At 42.8% G+C, this 16780-nt stretch overlaps 1 protein-coding gene across 1 annotated transcript in view; it reads right to left on the reverse strand.

Moving 5' to 3' along the window:
* The window catches only part of SLC7A14 (solute carrier family 7 member 14), a 116872-nt gene that overhangs the window by 70461 nt on the left and 29631 nt on the right, over positions 1-16780 (reverse strand). The window lies entirely within an intron of this gene.

Raw genomic sequence — 16780 nt, forward strand, 5'->3', positions numbered from 1 at the left:
TTCCCATTCTGTTCCCCTGTCTGTCAACACTTCAGTGGTTGAGAATATTTTCTGTGTGTGTGTTTGGCTGAAACTGTCGTGAAAACACTCTCAAGAGAGTGTCTGGCATCTACTTAGTGGGAGACACAAGGAGAAGCTTGTTCAAGATCTGGTTATTTAGCGCTGAGGTCCACCTTTCTGCTCCAACACCCCAGGCAGAGAGGATGTAACAGCCTGACGTCACCTTCCCCTCTTCTCTCCTACTGATCCTGGTCCAAGATCTCGGGTGTCTGCCTGGTGTCATGTGTTATTCATTGTACATATAGTAATATCAGCAGAACCAGAGCCCAGGGAAATGAAAAACTCCCTGCTAATCAGATTTCACTGGAAAGCCCTCTTTTAGAAGGGATAATTTACACAGGAAAATCAGTTGATCCTTCCGTGCCACTATACAAGATTTAAGAAATTGTATTAAATTAATCATTGCAAGAAGTATTTAATGAGTTCCTACTATGTGCTTAGCTCAATGGTAGATGTTATGGCCATAAAAGAAATTACTATAGGACACAGAATATCAGGAAGTTAGACACAAGGCATCTTCGGGGGAGCAGGTGGCCTCTGTCCTTCCAGATGCTCTCTCACTCACCTACCAGCTATGTCCTGGGTTGCTGACCCGCATGGAGCACAACAGAGACCCCCTGGTTGGGTGGGTGAACCAGAGGCACCAGCAGGCCATTGGGAAGGTGGAGGAGAGGGATGCTAAGTGTTTATCTCCAGCGACCCCTGCTGGGTTGCTGTCTGTTGGTTGTGTCCGTCCACTAAGGACCATGGCTCCTGCTGGGTGGCCCTCTCCATGGAACCCTTTCATTCTGAGTCCTGATAACTTTTCTCGCCTTTTGTCCTTTCAGGCAGAGGATGGTGCTCCTGGAATTGCACTTTGCCTTATGATTTCTCTACCCACTGCCCACACCTTTGTATATAGTTACTGTCTGTAAACCTTCCCCAAAATATCAGATTTGAGTGTGCCATCTGCTTTCTGCTTGGACCCGACTGATACACGGGGATATCCTGGGGCTGAGAGAGAGTCAGGACAATCCACCACTGCCCATGTCGACAGAGACATTGGGTTTGGAGTCAGAACACTGAAGTCTGGACTCTGACTCTGCTGTGTGACCTTGGGTGAGTCTCAAAATCTCTGAGCTGTGGTTTTCTCATCTGAAAGATGGGAGTAATAATAGTTACCTTGTACAGTTGTTATGAGGGTTTAACAAGATGATGCTTGTGGATGCAATTTGAAAACTACAAAGCAGCCTATCAGTGTAGACATTGAAATGGTGACCAATTCCCCAAATGGTGGCTGAGACTCAGTGACAGACTTAGTAATTAACAAAAGAGGACCAAAACCTGTTTGCTATGCTCCTCCTACCAAGGTAGGATAGTGAACCGTTAAAGTTTGGAAAACCTCTGAATGGGGAGACTGACATAATATTTTTTCTGACTCGCATTTGGCTAGCCAGAAAAGTTAATGAGCTAGAACATATTTCCCAAGCATTCCAACTATTTGGAATTCAACTGCATATAAAAGTTACTGGGCAATGTGGTGAGCCCCGAGGCCATTTCTAAAACACATGCAGACTTTTAAAGTTAACACTGAAAGGTGAGCAAGCACCCTCATACGATGAGCACGCGACTGTGAATCAAGAAGTCTGAGGTCTTGTCCTTAGCCCTGTCCCAAGCTATCGGTGAGAACTTGAGTAAGCCACAGCTCGCTGAGGATTCTATTTTCTCATTTAGAAATAGATAATAATGATCTACTTTTTAATGCAACACTACACATGGCAAAGCGTATTCATAGGTGATGCCCAAGGTGGCCTTTTGCACAAAAATTCTTCTCTCTCTAAACCAAATGGTGATTTGAGAGGCCATTCTGAATAATGAGGTCATGGGATGCTTGTGTCTGAGGTCGTCCAGTGCAGCACCTTCATGCCACGTCTAATTAATCTGCATGTTGCTGAGCCTCCAGAAGCCAATCTGCACCCAATCTGGATGCCCATCTCAGGCATGCCCTCACACCCCAGACAGAAACCCCAGCTGGCCTTCTAAGTTGCTGAAGGGTAAGCAGACTTTCCTGAAGCCTTCCTGACAAAATAGAGACATGATCTCCTGCACCACACAGAAATTCTTCCTCTGTTAGTTCCCTGTGGCTGCTGTAACAAATTACCACAAACCTAGTGGCTTAAGGCAACACAAATTGATGATAATCTTACTATTCTGAGTCTGCAGGGCTGTGTTCCTTCTGGAGGCTCTAACGGACAATCACTTTGCTTGCCTTTTCCAGCTTCTGGAAAGTAAAGGCTGCCTATATTCCTTGGCTTGTGGTTCCTCCATCTGTCTTCAAAGCCAGCAGCTCAGCACCTTCTCTCCTCTCTGACCGCCTGCCTCCCTCTTATACGGATCCCTGTGATTACCTCAGGCCCACTCATTTAATCCAGGATACCCTCCCCATCCCAAGGTCCTTAATTTAATCACCTTTGCAAAATCCTTTTATCATGTAAGGTTCCAGAGATTAGGACGTGGACATCTTGGGGGCTCGTGATTCAGCCTACACACCTTCTAAGAACAACTCTTTAGACATCCCTCTTCATATGTCCACACCCTGTGGCAAACAGCCACCTCTCTCTTCTCTTCTCTCTTTCTTTTCCTGAAAAAACTTGGCTCAGCCTTTCTCCATACCCTCTCTCCAAAATTCTGTCCCTAATTAAAACAAAAGTGTAACCAAACTACATCCACTCATGTTCCTCAGGAATACCCCTGGTAGAGTAATTCACTCAGCTCCTTTCAGATGAGTTGCTCTGGAGCCTGAGCACTCAAGTGACTTCTCCAAGGCCACACACCAGGTAATGGCGGGTCTCCTGCCCTCCATGCCAGTGGTCTCCCTACGGCTCCATGTTTAAGAAGGTAAACGGAGCTGCCTACACTTTCTTTGTATGATATTGCTCTCAAGCCAGGCTTGGGATGATCCCCAAAGGAAAATTAGGTGTTTTCTCAGTTGTCTATGTGGTAATATTCCTTTAAAATATATTTCCCCCCCCGGGAGCAGAGGCAAGCGACAAGGGTGATTTAATGTTCCTCAGAGCTCTCCCTAGTGACTTGGCCTCAATGGGAATTTCCTCATCCTGATTTGGAGAAGCGCAACTCTTGTAGGAGTCTTCTAAATGCTTTTATTCACATAATTAACCAGCTGGCTCCTCAGCGTTGCTCAGGCAAATCTTCAGTAGGTACATCGCTACACGCTGGATAGTCACCCACGTGAGAACTCCCTCACAAGTCAACAACTGCAATTTGGATAACTGACTTCGTGCTTTTGGGTTTGGATGCACATTTGAAAACTTTTGGCTTCTTTACATGCTGTGTCTTAGCCCATGCCCAGGCCTCTTTTGATCTTTGGATTTGGTTATTCTGGAGGCTGGCCACCTGTCTCTTTGAGATTCCTTCCACTATCCCCAAAGGGAATTTCCAGTCTTCCAAAGAGTCTGAATTTTAAGTCAGATAATTTCAAGTAGACCCTTCAAGTTTTGATATGGCTATTTTTATGTGATATAGCAATATCACATATAGATATTGGTTTTATCGATGTAGGCTGTTATACGTGCTCCATGAACTTTCAGTTCTCAAGAAAGCCTGACTCCACATACCCAGCCCCACTCTACTCTGGGTTTGTACCTTTCTCAGAACACACCATCTGCTCTCGTGGGTTCAGAGCACCAAGTAAATGTCTGGTACCACGTGTGCAAGATGCAGAGATAGAAAGAGGAAGAAGATGGCCCCTGCCCTCCAGAAACTCCAGGGCTGGCTGGGAAGACAGGCATAACACTGCAGTGACCACCCAGGGTGACACAGCCGGCCTCCTCCCGACTACAATGATTTTACTTCTTAGCCTTTCTCTTTGCTATTTTTCTCACCTTTTCCCCCGGAAGCCATCAATATTTTCACGTTCTTTTGGGACTCAACTCATATCCCATATGTCATTAAATATGTTTTTAACCACTTGGGCCTCCTCTTCTCTGATTTCCTACGGGACCTCCAACTCAGCACATATGAAATTGCCTTGCACGGATTGTTACACGCTTGAGAGCTGGGATCTTCTTAAAACCCTCCAAATGGTTTTGTATCGCAAAGAGAGTGAAATCTAAATTCCTTGCAATGGCCCCCAGGGCCCTACGCAGTCTGGTGTCTTCTTCAGTTCTGAGTTTATCTCCTGCTACCCTCCCTCTTGGTTCAGCCACACTGACCTCCTCCTTGTTTTTGAAACACATTAAACTCTGTTATTTCAGGGCCTTTGCCCTTGTTGCTCTGGACTTTCTTGCCTCAAGTCTTTGCACAGCTCTCTCCCTCTCATGATTCCGGTCTCAGTGGAAATGTCATCTCTGCAGAGGGAGGGAGGCCCTCCCAGACCAGCTGAGCTAAAAGTAGCCCTTGTCTTTCCTACTCTCTCCCTCATGTTCTCTCTATTATCCATCTATCTATCTATCTATCTATCTATCTATCTATCTATCTATCATCTATCCATCCATCTACCTATTTTTATGTATTATTGAATAATTTATCCTATTTTGTGTCTATCTATGTTTTCATTATCTGCATCCTCCCTCTAGACTGTAAACTCCTTGAAGATAGGGATTTTGTCTGTCTCATTCTTGGCTGAATCCCCAGTGACCACAGCAGGGACTGGCACACAGTAGGTAATCAACAAATATTTGTAGAATGAGTCTTCCACAGTGTTAAACAGAGCATTGGGCATAAAGTATGTCTTTATAAAAGATACCACTTACAATAACAGCTTGTAATAATCCCTGCTATCTTGAGACATCTATTGTAATGTAAGATGACTTTCTTTGTTAATTATTCTTTGTGCATAAAATTACAGAACACAAAACCTTAGAAATCATCTGGTCCAAGTCTCACATGTGACAAATGAGAAAACTCTGTTTTCATTGACTGCCTTCACAAATCCCTTTGGGAAACCAGATTATCTATAAATAAGTCTATTTAATTATAAACAAATTATCGCTATATGTTTTTGATCCTTTGATATTAGGTAAGTCAAGGAAAGACTGACTTAAAAATTCACGGTATTATCATATTAAAATCTTTGATATTAAAACGTCAAAATCCAGTTAAGGTTAGAGTTGTACTTTTTGATGTATACGTTCCATGCAGCTCCCTGGAGATCTCAAATAGCCCTTTACCCAATCAGAGCAGTAAAAACCTCCTAAATCATACAGCATACATCACAGAAGAGAAGGTATATTTTTTAGTTTGTTTTATTGCTTTTTTTTTTTTCATCCGGGAGGGAAATAGTGGAGACCTTTGACAGCCTGGTAATTTAACACATTTTTGAAAAATGGAGGTCTGCTGTGCCCTGTGGGGGCACTGTTCATTTCCAGCTTCACATTCTCCTTTGAGGATGGCGCCTATGCAGGGTTCACGAGTCTGCAGGCCCTGGGGATACGCTTTGGATCCACAGCCCAGAGAATTCCTCTCCAGAGGTAAGTTCCTTTCCTAACTATCATCATCTCTTTTCATTAAGAAATCTGACAGCATCCTTCAATGCCAACAGCCCTAACTCACAAAGGAATGCCGGATTTCATTTGGGGACTTTTAAATGAATTTCCAGTCTACAAGCTATTTGACTGAAAAGTGTTTGCTGCCAAAGTGTTGAGATAAAATTTTTCTAGGCTGCAAGTTCTTAGTTCAAATGCATTGCTCGTAGACTACAGTAAGGAGCAAATGTTAATGCAAATATAAATATTCAACAGTGTGGAACGATAGGTCCACTATCACAAGTATTCAAAGAAACGCCAAATAAAAGGCGAATTTTTCACTTATTACCTTTCATGGCAAAGGTTAAAAAAAATAAAAATACTCATTGTTGATAAGGGGTCAAAGAAATGATACTTTCATACCCTGATGGTGGGAATGTAAACTGACATGAATGTTTTTGGAAAGTAAATCTATCGTGTGGAAATAATCAGGTGCAGAAAAAGATTTTTTCAAGGGCATCCATTGCAATATTATTTATAGTGGTAAAAACTGGAGACAACCTAAATGTCCAAAAATAGGCACAGAGTTAAATGAATTATGAGGCCTTCAAAGAATAAAATATTAAGCAGCCGTTAAAATAGTGTTCTAAAATAATATTTACTGACATAAAAATTACTCTAGATGTATTAAATTAAAACAACTGTAACAATAAAGGATCTAGTACTCTGTATAGAGTATGATCCAGTTTTATTCTCTCTTGAAGGCAGTGTGCTGAAATATTAAAAGTAGGGACCTATGGATGGTTGGATTACGAATCATTTCTATTTTCATCTTTTCTGTGGTCAGCATGTATTCCTTTGAAATCAGAAAAAAATAATTAAAAAACAAAACATAGTAGCAGAATAATGCATATGTTCTTATTCCTGGCCATGAAGAGGTATCTTTGGTTTTTGTAGTTATGCCTCTATGCATCTTCCTTTATGGGAAACTGTTTTAGGATCTGTTCCCCCAACAGCATTAGATTAGCCAACGTTATCATTATCACGCTTTTTATGTTGGGCATAGAATTTTCAGGCCCAGGGAAAGCTCTGACTTGGTTCCAGAATCAGCCTTACACAGTAGATTTGAATCACCAGGAGCCTGGAGGTGAGATTCTCCCAGTCGCTACAGAAAGCTCAGGCCAACATCCCTGCCGAGAAGACAGAATCCGGGCAGAAGCAAACGCCTCAGTCCTACGACACTGGTTTCTCATAGCTTGGCTTTTATCCTTCCATGTTGACCATCCCGCACAGGCAACTAATTCTGATAATTTCAGGAACTGTTCTCAGAATTCTAATAATTCTCACCCAGGTTCATCTTACAAAACAAGTACAAACACTCCCCTACCCAAGACCACGCCCCTCTTTAGGCATTGCCACACTTAGCTATTGTCCTCCAGGCTGTGTCCACTTCAGATACTGGCCCTCTCCGTTTTGCCTTCCACATCTTCCTTGCCACCAAAACTTCTTTTGCCCGGTTCTTCCATGGCTTCCATGTTGCTAAATGCGATGAATGTACTTTAGCCCTCATCTCCTGCACTCGACCTGTCAGAGGCATTCAGCACAGTCGTTCAAGGCCTCCTTCTCAAAGCACTCTCATTTCATCTTACAGCAGTGAGAGCCATGGGATGAGTGTGTGTATGTCACATGCAAACTTGATGGTGCCCTCCTATCATCCTTTTAGGAATAAGCTATTGGGATTTTTTTCTCTTCTTCAGTATAGTGAGCTTTTAATAGGAAGAACACATCCTCCAGAAGATCCTTACTGCTGGTACATTTTTAGTCCTTAATGTGATGTCTACTATTAAATGGAATCACAGAATGAGATACAGATGTGACCATGTATCGATCAGTGTGAGGCAACATCAAGAAACTCTTTTGCCATGATGCCTGGAATGTCTTTGCTGAAAGAGTGGTCTAGAAGGGGGAGAGAGACCATCTAAATGTCCTTTAGTTCAAATGAAAAAGAAATGGGAGAATCTGCTTAGTAAATATAACCAAGAATAAAAATATTCCTTGAGGTAAAAGGTCAGATGGTTTACTAACTTTCAGGTCCATGTGGACTATCTGTCGTCTTTGACCTTGACCTGTGCTTGGAGCTGACCTGTCTGAGACTCTCGCCCTCTCTAGGATCTGAAGCTCAGGTTGAAAGTGTAAAGTCCCTTTGCTAAGCGAGGCTGGTAGACCTGCTGCCCTGGTGCCTTTGACCTCCTCCCTTCCCCGGGAAGACAGCAGCCCAGGTCCGACCTGTTCCTCTACGCCTCCTTCAGAAGAGAAGGCCACGATGCTTAGTGTTTGGAATCAGCCCAAGAAGAGCCCATTTTAGTATGTTCTGTATCAGTGAGACCCATGAGCTCACGGACGTCTATCCATAAGAAGCACAGTCTCTCTGGGGCAAAGGGAAGTGGGAAAGCAGATGGGCCAAATTGCGTTTCATCTTTGACAACTGAAGAGTATCCTAACAAATGAGCCTCTGCAGTCAGAGCCTGGTATGGAGAATGCTTAATTGCTTCCATCTGTCACAGGCAAGCACGGAGAGTGTCAGTCCTTCCTGCCTGTGGTTGGGGTCTGACCGGAACCCCCATTCCGTGCAGTTAGTGAGAATCTCCCAGTAAAAAGGGGCGAACTCCCTTTGGGACACATCACAGGGTTGAAACGGCTTCCTTATTATTTCGTACTGTGGGTCTCATTCTGTTGCAAGTAGATAAAGGGTAAAAATAGACAAAAGAGAGTCTCTTATTGTGAGACTAAAAGCAGAGAGGTTAAATGGTTATATATCTAAAATGCAAATCATAGTGCTTAAAGAAGAGAGTCTCCCCTCTCTGCCCTCTATGTTTGTACACCTGAGGTAGAAATATTTGCCCCGCCCCTCCTATGAGTCAGATGCTGCCCACATCTTATCTTGGATAACGTTTACATAAATAACAGCATCACTCATATGATGCTTACTATGTGCCAGGCATGGCTTTAATTGATTTATATATATTATTCTTACAACAACCCTAGGAGGGAGATATTATTTGTAACCTCCAAATTAAAGAGGAGGAAACCGAGGTAGAGCAGTTAAAGCTGCCATGTTCAAAGTGATGCAGCTACTAAGTGGCAGAGCCAGGATCTGACTCCAGGCCGTGTAGCTCCAGAGTAGTGGGTCATCTGGAGCAGCACTGCCCGGTGGAGCTTCCTGTGATGATGACGTGTCTTTGTTCCACCCAATACGGTAGCCATAACCACATGTGGCTATTGAGAACTTGAAATGTGGCTAGTGCAACTGAAGAACTGAATTTTAAATTTAATTTTAATTAATTTAAATTTGGATAGCCACATGTGGCTAGTGGCTATTATACTGGACAACACAGCTGTAGTGTCTGTGCTTAACTTCATAAATAACATCAGAAAGGTGGTGGTATCCTTTATAGGACAAGGATGCTGCATGTCAGAGAAATTGGGCGATTTATCCAAGGCTCTGAAACTAGAATGTGGAAGAGCCAGGATGCCAGCCACTAAAGCCACGTGCTCTGGTCACCAGAGACGCACCCTCCTTCACCCCCCTACCAATCCACTCTTCCAGCTCTTCATCTCTTTCCAAACAGGATCGGAAAGCATCTCTTTCTTCCTACACCCTTATCAAAGAGTCTCTTTTTCCCTTCCTCTATTATTAACACAGTAACAGGAGAACAGCACTTCGTGACAGAACATCATGCTACATGCGTGGGGGATGTGGCAGGTCCTGTGGGGTTTAATTGGCCCAGGTGGAACTGCTTAACTTGGTAATAAGTGGCGTACTTGTTCTTAACATTCTTAAGGGCTTATCCCAAACTTCTCCTTTGTCTCTTTCTTCTTGGTTATTTTTCGCTCCAACCTACCCCAATTCTTCCATCATTGGTAACAAAATATATGCTGCATAACCAAAACAGCCTTTGGTTAAAAGTACTAAAGTTATATCTACCTCAAGCTTTGCTATTTAACTTGAAATCCCTTCCCCTCACCCCAAAAAACTTCTTTCAGTTAGGTTCACATTAGCTAATATTATTATTAAAGAAAAATATATACAATCATTTATGATTTGGGAGACTGTCACTTTTTCTTAAGCAGGGTTTTGAATAAACCAACCTTGTGTTAATCCGTGAAGAGCCAAGTACAGTGTCTTGTGTCCAGTAACCTCTCAAAAATTATTAACATTTCATTGACTTGCCTTCCTTTAGTGACTTAGGACGTATCCGAATGGGAAACCTCACTTAACCATTGGGCACAACAGAGAAAACAGGACTCTGTTCTACAAAGAAAAACCGAATTCAAACACAGGTGCACCCAGGCTTAAAGCACGCAGGTAATCCTTTTTGACAGTAGAAGAGAAGAAATGCTGTTACTTTGTCAGATAGCAGCCTGCCCATCTGATCACAAAATACAACTGCTGTCTTATCTGGAGACAAAGGCTCACCCAGCTCCCAGACAGAAGAAGGCAGAGGCTAATGTTTCCTGGTGGAGAGGAGCACACCAGTATTTCCAATGACCTGGAAAGTGGGAGTCCGTTGGAAAGAAGCTCGAGAAGAGACAAGAGACGATGTCCTTTAGGACGCTGAGAAAATGGGGAGAAAGGGCTTCTGCATTTGCATCTCCTTGATGTTTTCAGTTCCCCTGTGACACATCCTGGACTTGGTGGTTCTCAAATAATGATGAGCTATGCCAGTACAGCCAACCTAGGGTACTTAAAAATCCAGAACACTGACATAAACTAGTGTTCTCATTTCCACTGGCTCATTTAGAGGGAACAAGTTTACATGGTGGTATGAACAGAGAAGGAGAAAGGGATAAGAAGGCAATTTGTAATTTCTCAAGATATGAAGTCTAGCATTGTACTTTAAACAGGAGCTCTCAATCAGACTGCCAAGCTAACTCCTGGAGCAATCTTGCTGTCAAAACCGTGCCGTTCCCTGTGCATCCACCTATAAAGGAATCAGAGGAGAGGCCCCTCACGCTGATGGACAGCTGGCCCTAGAAGGTGGTTTGGATCAGCCTGTAACACCTCCAGTCATTTTTTGGTCTCTACTGGCTGCGCTTGAACTGGTGTTATCGGTGGAATCTTTAGCACCATGAATAATATCACAGGCTGGTGGACAATGCACAGACCTCCTGGGTCTCTCAAGCTAGACTCCCATGGGTTCCTAGCCCTTGAGAATTATTTAGAACCATTAGAGTCACCTAGGGAGTTTCTAAAATAACAATGTCCAGTCCCACTCCTAAGAGATTTATGTGTTACTGGTCTGAGGGGAGAACCTGGCATCAATGCTGTTGGAAAGCTCGCCGGGTGATTCCCGTGTGCAGCCAGGGCTGAGACCACCTGGCGGGAGCAATGAGCAACCTCAGGTAGTCAGGGCCCTGTCCCCCAGTTCCCCCTGTCCGCCTCCTCCTCACCATCTCCTGCCAGACTCAATGAGCAAAACAGAGTAGGTTTCACTTTCTGAACTAGAGGGTTTTGTTTTCTTTTATGAACACGAAGATATTCTCCATCTGTTATAAACAAGACAATACCTATCTATTGTAAATATGTCTATTTCTTTTTAACCCATTCACACATACATTTTTTGCACAATTGAGACACTATTTTATGGTTTTTCTTTTTTCATTTAATGTATCAGAGATATCATTCCAAGACAGTAAATGTCACTTTAAAGTGACGCTTTAAAAATACATCACTTTAGGGGCCTGCCTGGTGGTGCAGTGGTTAGGTTTGTGCGCTCCCCTTTGGCAGCCTGGGGTCCACCGGTTTGGGTCCCCGGCACAGACCTAGCACCGCTCATCAAGCCATGCTGAGGCAGGTGTCCCACATATAAAGTAGAAGAAGATGGGCACAGATGTTAGCTCAGGGCCAATCCTCCTCAGCAAAAAGAAGAGGATTGGTGGCGGATGTTAATCCAGGGCTAGTCTTCTTTGGGAAAATAAAATACATCACTTTAGGGAGTTGCCGATTTTATGAACATTCAACAACTAGTTTAATCTTTTAATGGAAATTGCAGCTCTTCTCATTATTTTGCTCTTATAAACAGCGCTACAGTGGACATATATTTTACAAACATGTCCATATAATTCCTTAGCCTGTGATCCTAGAAGTGGAGTCACCAAGTGAATCATATGCTTCTTTTATATTCTAGTGCCTTTGCCAGATTCCGTTTCCAAAGATGGCGCCAGTTTACATGCTTCTCAGTATAATATGCCTGTGCCCATTTCCCAAAGTCTGAGCAGTCTCTGAAATTGGCAGTTCCCATAAAATAAAAATTGCATCTGTGTAACTTGATTCAAGCTGCGTTTACAGAGTGCCTAATACATGCTTGGTGTTAAGATTACCAAGCTGCACAAGCCAGAGTTCTTGCCTTCAAGGAGCTTTTAATTCCCTTACCCAGTTCTTCTGGGTACTTTAATGTACATAAATATCACCTGGGCATCTTGTTAAAATGCAGTTTCTGCCTCTGTAGGTCTGTAATGGGTCTGAGATTCTGCACTTCTAAGAAGCTTCCAGAAGAGGCCTGTGCCCGTGCACTTGGTCTGCATCCGGCAACAGGGTCTGTCCCACCTCTGGGTCTTCACAACAGCTGTTCCGTTTGCCTATTTTTCTGCTCCCCCCTCTTTGCCTAGTTCAGTTGTTTCTACACTTGGCTGCATGTGAGAATTACCTGGGAAACTTTAGACAACAGCCACAACAAAAGAATAAACACATCTCTCAGGCTTTTCCATGGAGCTACTGAATCCACATCTGGGAGTGGGGTCCAAGAGTCAGTATTTTAAACAAAATCATAGGCCATACATTTGGAACTGCTGGTTAGGTTGCTCCTACTGACCCTCAGGCCTCACCCTGAGCATCACTTCTGATCTAGGAATGAGTTTGGACCCTGTCCCCCACTGTAAACTTTCATAGCACCCACGCCTCTCCTTTGGAGCACTCCATGTAATAAACAAATTAATTGTGTCCTTACTCATTAGAATTTGTGTCCCTTTAGTGTCTGAGTCCCATGAAGGCAGAGCCATGTCTGTCTTGGGCACTGTAGTGTCCCCAGCACCAAGCCAGGGCCCACTGGAAAGTAGGTGGCATTCAGGACACAGGAATGAATAAACGAGTAGATATACATTATAAAACATGTTGTAAATATTTTAACTTTCAATTGTCATACGTCTGTGAGGTAGGAAGTACAAGCATTAATATCTCCATCTTATAACAAAAAACCAAAGGTTTGGAGAAACAAAGTGATTTGTTAATGATGACACAGCATGAGTCCAGAGTCGGACACTGGTCTTGGGAACCCCAGACCAGTCCCCTCTCTGCCTCTCCAGGCTCTCCTCCACAGATTTTATTCTCAGCCCAAGGTGAGGAAATTTGTTTAATTGTCCCCAGTGTGACACTTATGATTTCAGAAACTAAAAATGCTGACAGTTCTCCCCCCTGCCATCCTAGGAAGAGGACCTTAGCTGGAACAGTGACTTCAAGATTGCATTCTTTGAGAATAAACAATGGTTCCCCTGGTCACTTCCACGTCATACTTTGTGGGGTTTTTTTGGAGCAGGAGATTGGCCCTGAGCTAACATCTGTGCCAATCTTCCTCTATTTTGTATGTGGGATGCCTCCACAGCATGGCTGATGAGTGGAGTAGGGCCGCGCCCAGAATCGGAACCCGCATAGAGGGCCGCCGAAGCAGAGCAGGCAGAACTTAAACCACTCGGCCATGGGCTGGCCGCCCACGTCATACTTTTTAAACATGAGCAGAGGAGAAAACATACATATATCAATCAGCAAAAAATCACCTTCCTCCAAACCCATGAGGTGCGCAGAATCTGAAGGAGAGTCAAGCCAGGAAAGCAATTTAAGCTCTTTCCAGGGAAATCTCGTAATTGCGAGGGCTAAGGCCAGATGGGTGAAGGCCTCAGTCTAGGGAAAAGCCGAAAGCTGGGGTTGCTGTGGTTTTACCTCTCTGTGATTTTATGTGCAGAGGGGAAAAGAGGAAGATGTTGGGCTGTAATTAAATGATGATTGTAACTGGGCGTGTGTGTAATGAGGGGCTGATCTGAAAATAGGTCAGCGGTCTTCAATTCTATTAGCCTCAATGCCATTGTTTTTATAGCACATATTACTGTAAGCATGTGATGAGGCGTTATACCTGCTCCCATCCTGATATAAAATTTATAGATAATGTAATCAACCCAAAACATTGCTTAAGAAAAATCAATATAGTGCACTAGTAATATGAAGAACTAGAAGGCAATTAATTTATAATAAAAAATGCTCTTCAAATTGTAAATGTTCAAGCACAATGTAATGAAGTACTCACACTTATATCTGTGCACAGAATCACTGTGATCTCAACCGCCACAAACGATAAAGCTGTGGGGTGTTGGCAATTCAAATACTACTGATGAGGGCTCGTGGGTGAAGTGATTTTCTGAAAACTTCCAAATTAAACCTAATACCGTCTTTCCTTGATTTGTACGTTAGTCACCTTTCTGAAAAATTCGGCACATATACGTTTTTTAAATCGAGGTGCAATTCACATACTATAAAATTTATCTTTTGAAAGTGTATAATTCAGTGATTTTTAGTATATTCACAGAGAGTTGTACAACCACCACAATTTAATTTCAGAACGTTTTTATCACCCCCAAGAGAAACCTATACCCAGGAACAGCTACTCTCCATTGTCCCTTCCCCCAACTCATGGAAACCACTGATCTGCTCTTTGTCTCCATTGATTTGCCTATTTTAGACATTTCATATAAATGCAATAATAAATTTGTGGCCATTTGTGTCTGGCTTCTTTCATGTATCATAATGTTTGCAAAGTTCATCCATGCTGTGTCATGCATAGGAACTTCATTTCTTTTCATGACTGAATAATATTCCACGGCATGGGTACCCCACATTTTGTTTATCTCTTCATTAGTTGACACCATTTAGGTTGTTTCCACTTTTTGGCTATCATGAATAATGTTGCTACGAACATCTGTGCACAAGTTTTTGTACAGACATGTTTTCAAGTCTGTTGGGTATATGCTAGGAGTGGAATTGCTGGGTCATATGGCAACTCCGTGTTTCACATTTTGACTGTTCAGACTGTTCCAAGGCAGCAACATCATTTTACATTCCCACCAGCAATGTATGAAGGTTCCAATTTCTCCACATCTTCACCAACATTTTTTATTGTCCGTCTTTTTTACTATGACCATCCTAGTGAGTGTGAAGTGGTATTTCATTGTGGTTTCTATTTCTCTAATAACTAATAAGCATCCTTTTGTGTGCTTATTGGCCATTTGTACCATTCCTATACCTCTTTTAGAGAAACATCTATTCACATCCCTTGCCCATTTTTAAATTGGGTTATTTGTCTTTTTATTGTTGAGTCATAAGAGTTCTTTATATATTCTAGATACTAGACCCTTATCAGAAATATGATTTGCAAATATCTTCTCCCATTCTGTGAGCTATCTTTTTAATTTCTTGGTGGTATCATTTGCAATGCAAAAGTTTTTGGTTTTGATTTAGCGTGATTTATCTATTTTTTTCCTTTATTGCTTATGCTTTTGGTGTCATATCTAAGAAACCTTGCCTAGTCCAAAGTCATGAAGATTTATGCTTCTGTTTTCTTCTGGGTGTTTTACTCTTATATTTAGATTTACATTTGATCCATACTGAGTTAATTTTTGTAGATAGTCTGAGATAAAAGTCCAACTTCATTCTTTTGTATGTGGATTCCAGTTGCCCCAGCACCATTTGTTGAAAAGACTATTCTCTCCCCACCGAACTGTCTTGGCACGCTTGTCAAAATCAGTTGCTCATCAATGTAAGGGTTTATTTCTGGGCTCTTGATTCTATTCCATTGATCTATATGTCTATCTTTATAGCATACATAAAATTTATGCACAATATTTACATGTAAAATGGAATTATGTTCTGGGTGCAGACAATTATCAACAGGTTTTTCACCCATATGATTGTCTAGTGGTACATTTGAAAGTCTTGTGGGAGGCAGGGCAATTCTTCCCTGTGTGAGACTATGCTGCCCATTGCAGTACCTCTAGCATTATTAGCCCCTGCCAACTAAATGCCAGTGTGCCCCCCGATCACTTTGGCAATAAATGTCTCATAAGTTTCTAGAACACCCCTCAGGTGTCAATACTCCCGCTGAGAGCTACTCCTCTAAAGTTACCTTCTGCATCCTTCAGCCTATTTCCTTCTCTGCCTTCTCCAGCCCATCACCTACATGGCTCAAATACGAGTCTTTCCCAGTTATTTCTTGCTTAACAGATTCGTATGTCTCCTTATGTCCTGTGAAATGAAGTTCAAATTTTTAAACATGGCCCATCAGCTCAATTCTCTCGAAATCCTCATCCTGCATGCCACCTGACCTATGGAACTGGCCTTGCCACTATGTGCTGCCCCTCCATCAGGCACATGGACAGCTCTTTGGAAATCCCGTTCATCCTTCAGGACCGGCCCCATCAGCACCTCTGGAGGCCTCGTGGGTCCTCTTTCCAGCTGGTGGTGTCCTGCCTTGAGCTCCCGAAATGCCTTTGGAAGACTTCCGTTCTGACGTTTATCATTCTGAAATGCAAGAGCTGAATTCTCTTTCTGCCACTGGCTGTAAGCGCCCTGCCTTGTTCATTTTGGCATCCTTGGCTCTATCTTAGTGCCAAGCACACTGCCTGGCACACTGCTGGGGTCAGTGAATTTTGGTTGAAAGAATGAATCCTCAGTACTTCCATAAGTTCTTACTCCTTGGGAAACTAACTGCTCCGGTTCTCCTGAGACGTTGATTACCTTTGCAGCTCACAAAAATTTATTACCATTTATTTATATTATACACATGCCTTTATTTGAGAAGATAGACAGGGCTCTGTATGCATAATTCCAGGGAGAAAGGGAAGGAAGCTCCCAGTTCAAAACATCAACATCATCATCATCATCACCAACAAAAAAAGCAACACAAAGTCTCCCAAATACTAGAAATTCTCTCACAGGGCAAAGTCTTTTTGTTCCATAAAGAAAGAGGCAGTTTAAAACTCAAATGCCCCACGTGAGAAATTTAAGGACAGTGGAAATGTTTGAGAGAAGAAAAGCAGAGGCTGCGGAGAGATGAGGAAGCCCTGGGAACCCAAAAGGAGCCATAGTACAGGGCCCCTAAGAAGAGAACAAGCAGAAGTTTGTCTGAAGTGGCAGCTGCCGTGTTTAAATGACTTGT

Source organism: Equus przewalskii, chromosome 18 (assembly GCF_037783145.1).
Source record: "Equus przewalskii isolate Varuska chromosome 18, EquPr2, whole genome shotgun sequence".
Lineage (NCBI taxonomy): Eukaryota > Metazoa > Chordata > Mammalia > Perissodactyla > Equidae > Equus > Equus przewalskii.